Below are 7,409 nucleotides of genomic sequence, written 5' to 3' on the forward strand. Positions count from 1 at the left end.
CTAGCTGTAACATGCAGGCCACTATCCTCAGCTCTTCTCCCATGGCTCTGTCTCACCTCATCCATCACCCCCAGACACAAGGTCAGAGGTTGCCATCAAGTGGGAAAAAAAGAAAAATCATTCTTTTGAGGAGTTGAATTGTTTTGCTTAAAAACTTTGTCCTGAGGTTAGCTATTCAGGCCTCTGTGGCTCAAGTGGTCTTCTGTAGCAAACGAGACCCAAAATTTTGCAGTGGTGAAGTCATAGCGTTGGGCATGCCGATACCAAAAGCATGAGTTACCATGCTGACAATGATTAGGAGATGCTCAGTGCAGTTCTGGCACTGTGTTTATTCTTATGTCTTTGGCGTGTGTGTGTGTGTGTCAGTGTGTGTAGTTAGAACTGTCTTTGCAGAAGAGATGAGAAACCTGTATGCAGATATCTCCCTCACAACTGCACATATTGTCCCTGCAAAGCTGCACCCAAAGGCTGGATCCAAGCCCAGGAAAAATCTGAGAGGAGTCAGCTCTTCCCCCTGCTCCCCAAGACTGGAGACTGGCTGGGACCAGCAGCAAGCTGTTGGCAAGTTTCAGAATTACAGATTCACGAGAAAGATTTTTCCCATAAATTGAAGCAGGCTCAGGCAGTTTTGGAGATTCACACAGAGATAGAAAAGGCAGCCAGCAATATCTAGGATACCATGAGAAACCCAGACTTGTAAAATTTGCATTTCAGTGTAGCAGAGCAAAGCATTTCAATTACTTTTGACTAAAGCTGACTTATTTTGCTGGTTTGGCTAGCCTCAACTTCTGATTTATCATCAGCCACAGGAAGTGTAAAATACCACAAACATACATCATACTTAGCAATTTCATTTATCACTAAATGGGGTCATTCATGTAGATGGGTAAGTACAGCATAGATATAGACCCTGTACTGTAAATTTCTCTGTATGCTTTACCTTATCAAAAATAGGAAACTCCCTAAGTTACTTTTCAATTATAAATAATGTAAAGTTTCAAAATGCTTTACTGAATTAAAAATCTCAAATGTCATTCTCATTTGACTGTAAAATTTGAAGCTGAATCTTATCTTTGAGTCCACTAGGCCCCTGCTTGAAGAAAATTAGCTTCAGAAATACCTCCCAATTTTTCTAAGAAATGAAGTTCAAATAAAGAATTTTATATCCAAGCAAAACACCAGATTCTTCTGCACACCAACCAGTAACCTCTGTCTAAGTAACCATTGCATTTATGGTAATGAACTGCCTCTTCTCCTAGACTGGGCTCACCTATAATATGCCGGGTCCTGCACCTGGGATGGGGCAACCCTGGCTATACATACAGACTGGGCGACGAGACGCTGGAGAGCAGCCCCACAGAGAGAGATCTGGGGGTTGTGGTTGACAGCAAGTTGAATATGAGCCAGCAGTATGCCCTGGCAGCCAGGAGGGCCAACTGTATCCTGGGATGCATCAAGCACAGCATTGCTAGTCAGTCAAGGGAAGTGATTGTCCCGCTCTACTCTGTGCTGGTGCGGCCTCACCTCGAGTACTGTGTGCAGTTCTGGGCACCACAGTACAAAAAGGATGTGAAACTGTTGGAGAGTGTCCAGAGGAGGGCGACGAAGATGGTGAAGGGCCTGGAGGGGAAGACATATGAGGAGCGGATGAGGTCACTGGGCCTGTTCAGCCTGGAGAAGAGGAGGCTGAGGGGGGACCTCATGGCAGTCTACAACTTCCTCGCAAGGGGGAGTGGAGAGACAGGTGACCTATTCTCTGTAAACACCAGTGATAAAACCTGCGGGAATGGTGTTAAGCTGAGGCAGGGGAAGTTTAGGCTGGACATCAGGAAGAGGTTCTTCACCAAGAGGGTGGTTGCACACTGCAACAGGCTCCCCAGGGACGTGGTCACTGCACCGAGCCTGTCTGAATTTAAGAAGAGATTGGACTGTGCACTTAGTCACATGGTCTGAACTTTTGGGCAGACCTGTGCGGTGCCAGGAGTTGGACTTGATGATCCCTATTGGTCCCCTCCAACTCGGGATATTCTGTGATTCTATGATTCTATCATGACCTTGGTGACTATCCCCTATTTATTTTTTGAGAATATACACATGAGCCTTCTTAAAACATAAGGAACTCGTATGTTCTCTGAAATCTTGTTAAGAATTCAGGTTTGCCATGCACTACCTTAATGGAAAAATACACTTCTGCTGCCTGATGAGGTGAGAGAAATTCCATCATGATATGGTATTATTTAATCTGACTGTGAAGGTGAGTCGTTCTCATCCCCACTTCTGCCTTCCCTCTCAATTTTCTTCATATGATTTGCTAATTATTATTCCTTCTGTAATTTTCTTATCATGCTGTTAGATTAGTACTTCTTGACCACTGTTAACCTTCTGATCTCCAGCATAGGTTCTTATTTATGTTTAATATTATCTGTTTTCATCTGAGTGTTGGCAGACAACCTGAATCAAACTGAACATTGAAATGTGAGCTTTCTACCTCCTATAGTCTGCTCACATCAAGAGATACTTTCTTTTGAGTCATGCTGCTCTCTCTGATGGCTCAGTGCTTGATTTATGAAAATCCACACGGTTCCAAAGTGTTGCAAAGGAAACACCACATCATTAGCTAGGAACAATGCAAAGAACACTTGGAAGTTAAAACATGTAGTAAGAGATGAAGTATATGGGTGTTCAACACTCAGCAGATGGTGACCAATTTCTGATTCCACTGAAGTTTCTGTTATGTTCACTAAAATCAGATTTTGACACAAATAACCTTTCCAGTTTTCAAAGGAAGCTTACGTTCTCTTAAGCTGAAATACAGGGAACAGAGAACAGGGAATTAAGAAGGACTAGTAGTATTTATACAAGCTGTCAAGTTGAAGGAATTTTTGAGCCTTTTGTTTGTTTGTTTGTTTGTATGTTTCTTTTTGTTTTTAATGAGCAGGACAACTTTTGTCTTCTTTCTAACTGATGGAATGTCCTGGAGAAGGTGAAGATTATCCAGTGTATTTCCCATACGTGACCAATTGCAGAAAAATCTTTAAGAGAAAGACAATTCCTTCAAGATGTGAGCAGGAAATGACAATGCATTATTTTTGTTGATCCGAATTACTTCTTTAATTAGGTCTTTAATATGGCTTCTTCTTAAAAGAGAAGTTTGAAGAGGCTCTGCAATTGGAAATCTCTTGACTATATGAGGACAGTATTGGAATATTGTCATGGTACTTTGACACATTATCATCCTATGTAATGATTCAAGTGTTGAAATTCATTGTGGAGTGATGGCTTTTGCAAAACCGTGCCATGTGTTTCAGCCCTTCTGGCAAACACAGCATTATCTGATGGTATGTCACTTGGAGAGGAATAGAAGGAGACAAGAAAAGAGAATGTGGGCTTTGTACAAGCTATGGTATTTGAACTGAATCTGCAATTGAGTAAAAGCTTGTCTGTAAGTTTACAAACATAGAATTAAGACTCCTACTGTTATCTAAATCCATTTTCTTGCCTTATAATTTTATGGCAAAAAGCTTTACTGTTGTTTTTGGCCTTCTATAATAACTGTAGTAGCCACAGAGAGAACCAAATGTTGTTTGTTTATTTATTTGTGAAACAAATTATGCCCCTCTCCAAACTTCACTGTATAATTTGCATTGGGTTTGCAGTTTACAAGAATGCACACATTGGTTTAAGCACACCCCTCTCTCTCGAGTTAGATGAAGTAGCAGAATTGCCATGCAAACATCCATGATTTTAGTGCAGCAGTTGCAGCTCATTATATCTCTCAAAGTCAGAAATAATTTGTCAGGACTGAGCCCTACATTTGAATCTGCCCTCTGTGCCTCTAATAAATAAAACGTGGCTGTCAGAATTAAAAAGGATAGAGCTATGGTAACATACTCAGAGTACTGTTGAGTGCGATTCAATAGAATTATCGTTTTCTCCCCATTTCTCACTTGTGGTTCATTTTGTGTAGCAAATACAGTAGTCAAGTTTTGGTTACACTGGTTGCTTACCCAGAGTAGAAGGCCTTTGAAATATACCCTTTGACATTTTCATCTGCTTTGTGTGTTTGCATTCTGATTTTATATGTATTGTCTTGGTCACACAGTGTAGATACAATTCAGCAGCACAGCCACAGTTGCCACTGGACATCTTCATTATTTCTACTTATATTTGCATTTTCCTCAGCCTCACCCAGGTGAAAAATCTCCCCTTTGCCTGCAAGTGATGGTGTTTGGAAATCTGGACAGGGCTCTGCACAAGGCCAGGCAAAACTTGAGGCTGACCCTGAAAACTTTATGAGTTAACAATTCACACCTGACAAAAACAACCCAGCTTTGCCCTAATTAATTTTTATATGTGCTGTTGCTGAGATTTAAGAAGATACATATATATACTGCTTTGAGTTGATCATTAAAATATCTTGTTTGAGCATGAAGGTGGAGGTCTCATCCCCTGGACCTCCTGGACCTCTTCATGGATTCCTTTGCCTCAGAAAAGCCTGTGCCAGGAGCTAAAGCCTCTGCTAAAAGACCTTCCCTGGGGATTTGGCTTGCTATAAAGGGTTATGTAGGATGGATGCCATGTTTTTTATAAAAGAATATTAGATGAGTGAACAGTAAAGACATGAACATATATTTGCATGCACGTAGGAAGGAGAGAAAGCACGGGTGTTGGCATCCCCATTTGAAGTATTGCCATGTCCTAAGGCTCAGCTGATGCTCATTGGCACTTTCTTACTGACCTCAAGCATTAATGTCAACTAAGGATGTAGACTGGATCCTTTTGTACAGCTTTTTCACAGCTCCACCTCTAGTGCACAAAACAGCTTTTCTATAAACACAGTGACATGGTCACATCTTGTACTGAGTGCATGGGCAGTCTGATTTTCAGAGAGAGGCAAGAGGTTTCTCAGACTCCAAACAGGACCTTCTGGTGTTTTGCCTTCTTCCCTTGCTTAGATTACACTTGCTGTCAATGAAAGTGCTGACATTACTCCAGGAGGGCTTGTTTCCAGTTGTGCCTGCACTGATGGAAGAGATCGAAGCAGGTCGGTTCAGCTTTATCCTGTCCTTCAACAGTGTCTGTAACGAGGCAGGGAGGAACGCACTGGGAATTCAGAGGTTTTTGCCTTTGCTCTTTGATGCTTGGTTGGCAATACTTCAGGAAAATAAAAATCTGTATAAACAGAAGGCACTTTTAAGGTGGTTAATTCACACCTTAATGCTACTTCTATCTGTGTACGCTATGGGTTGGCAGGAGGCACTTATGTCATTAATCAGGAAACTCACAGGAGCAAACATGGAGGGGAGCATTTGTAACATGCTTCATTTTGTGTGAAAGCAAATGGTAAGCAGGCAAAACTATTGCTGACTGGATTAAAGACATGCTGGTAGCAGTGTCTGAGTTGTTTTGAAATGCCTGGGGAATCAGGCATATAAAATGAAACGTGTCTTCCCAGGTTGTCTTCTCTTTGGGGCCGCTTCTCCCTTTCAGACATGCTGTGCTAGAAACAGTCAACCAGTCCTGCCATGGCTTTTTAGACTGTCTACTTTCTCTTTTTCTTTTAGGTGCTAATGCCTCTCTCCTCACCCTCCTTTTTTTTTTTTTTTTTTTTTCCCCCCCTCTTATTTCTGAGGAATCTGTACACTTCTATAGAGGAATGGGCTAGCTCTGAAAACAGAAGTGTGTGGTATTTGTTTTTTGGGGCTGCAGACATCATTTTCTGCTTCATGCATATGGGTGGCATCGCTGTTTGCAGAAGTTCTGTGTAACTTTTTTGTGTACATAATTATCTATCCTTCCTTCATGAATTTACAGAGAAAAAAAAAATCTCAGTTTTGTGTTTTGTGGTAAAAAAGAAAGAAAAATGATGTAAAAATCTCACAGTTCTGGTCTGATATAGACTAGATATGTTTTGTTATGGATCCTGTTAAGGATCCTATTTTACACCTTTGGCTTTCCTGTACCAAAGTAGTGTGTACGTGGATTCATGTACTAGGTGGTGCGAATAAAACTGAAATAAATTTTGTACAAAACCATCTTTTCTGTGGCTATTTTTCCTTCCCACTGTCTTAAAGTGTCTATGGATAAAAGTGCTTGTTGCTTGGTTTAAACAAAAATGCCACAGAATTCAAGGGGACGGTGGAAGGCGAAACGATTTTTAAGGGTCTTTTCACTATAAGCCTCAGCAGGTGTATAGAAAATGAGGTGTAATGTAGGCAGTGTGTATTAAAATATTCAATAATCAGTAGCTGGAGGGCAGAATGTAGCCCAAATGCTCTTAAAATGCAAGCTAAAAACCGGCATGCTCCACAATTACATTTAGGAAAACACATTGCCATGTGTGCCTGAGTGTTCTTAAAATAGGGAATGCACTACTTCCTACCATTTCCTCTCACACAGTTGGGACCAGCACCTGGCTACGGGTAATAGCGCGGAAAGGAAGGTAACACAGATGGAAAAAAGGAGAACACTGACAAGCCAGACGTGATGACTTTATTTACTTTATTTACTTTATTTATGACGTTATTTACTTTATTTCCCCAATTTCTGTTTTTGGGCCAAAGCTGCCTCCTGCAATCTTCTGTTAAGGCGCTTGGGACAGCAACAACAGGAAATCCTCCAGGCTTCCCCCCAGCTGTGAATTACGGAGGACAGTGCCCCATCTTACCCAGAGGCTGGTGCTGCACACCAGTTTTGCACCCGGAGATAGCTGTATGAATTATGCCCCGAAGCAGACATCGCCACATGGAGAAAGCTTCTGAGGGGAACAGCTCTCCATTTCACCGACATCGTTTGCCAAGTAAATGTCATCGCGGTTTGTTGCTCGTTACGTTCGCTCCCTGTGAGATATGAAGTCATATTCAATGTCTCGGTGTTAATCCCTAGCATCCTCAAAGGAGCTGGCAGAGCTGACCAAGGCAATGCCTCTCTCGTGGGAGAGACGTCCCAGAACACCTGCTTTCCCCAGAAGACATGAAGATACCACTTTTGAGGCAGATGGTAGAAATGAGAGGGAGAGGGGGCCATTTTGGCTTTCAGGATGTCCTGGCTCTGGGGTGAGAAGGTCAGAAGGGCTGAGACCTCACAGTTCTCAGAGCAGAGCATGGACCCCTGACTTATGGATGTGGTTTGCTGCAGCAAGGGGGAGGAGAAGGGGCCTATTCGACATGGAGGCAGAATGAAGACCGGGGTAGAGAATTCAACAAAAAGGGAATGTGGAAGATGAGTATCCCATCTAGTCAGTCTGGAAGATTCGTATCTACATTTTAAGTTACTTTTCTGTAACTTCTCTACTGTTTACTTTAAAAAAAAAAAAATCATTTGAAATTTAACATCAGGCCCACCTTTGGAAAAGCTCAATCTTACTCTCATATTGTACGTCAGCTGGTGCCAGAAAAGGCCTTTGGGAG

Source organism: Anser cygnoides, chromosome Z (genome assembly GCF_040182565.1).
Source record: "Anser cygnoides isolate HZ-2024a breed goose chromosome Z, Taihu_goose_T2T_genome, whole genome shotgun sequence".
In the NCBI taxonomy this organism is placed as follows: domain Eukaryota; kingdom Metazoa; phylum Chordata; class Aves; order Anseriformes; family Anatidae; genus Anser; species Anser cygnoides.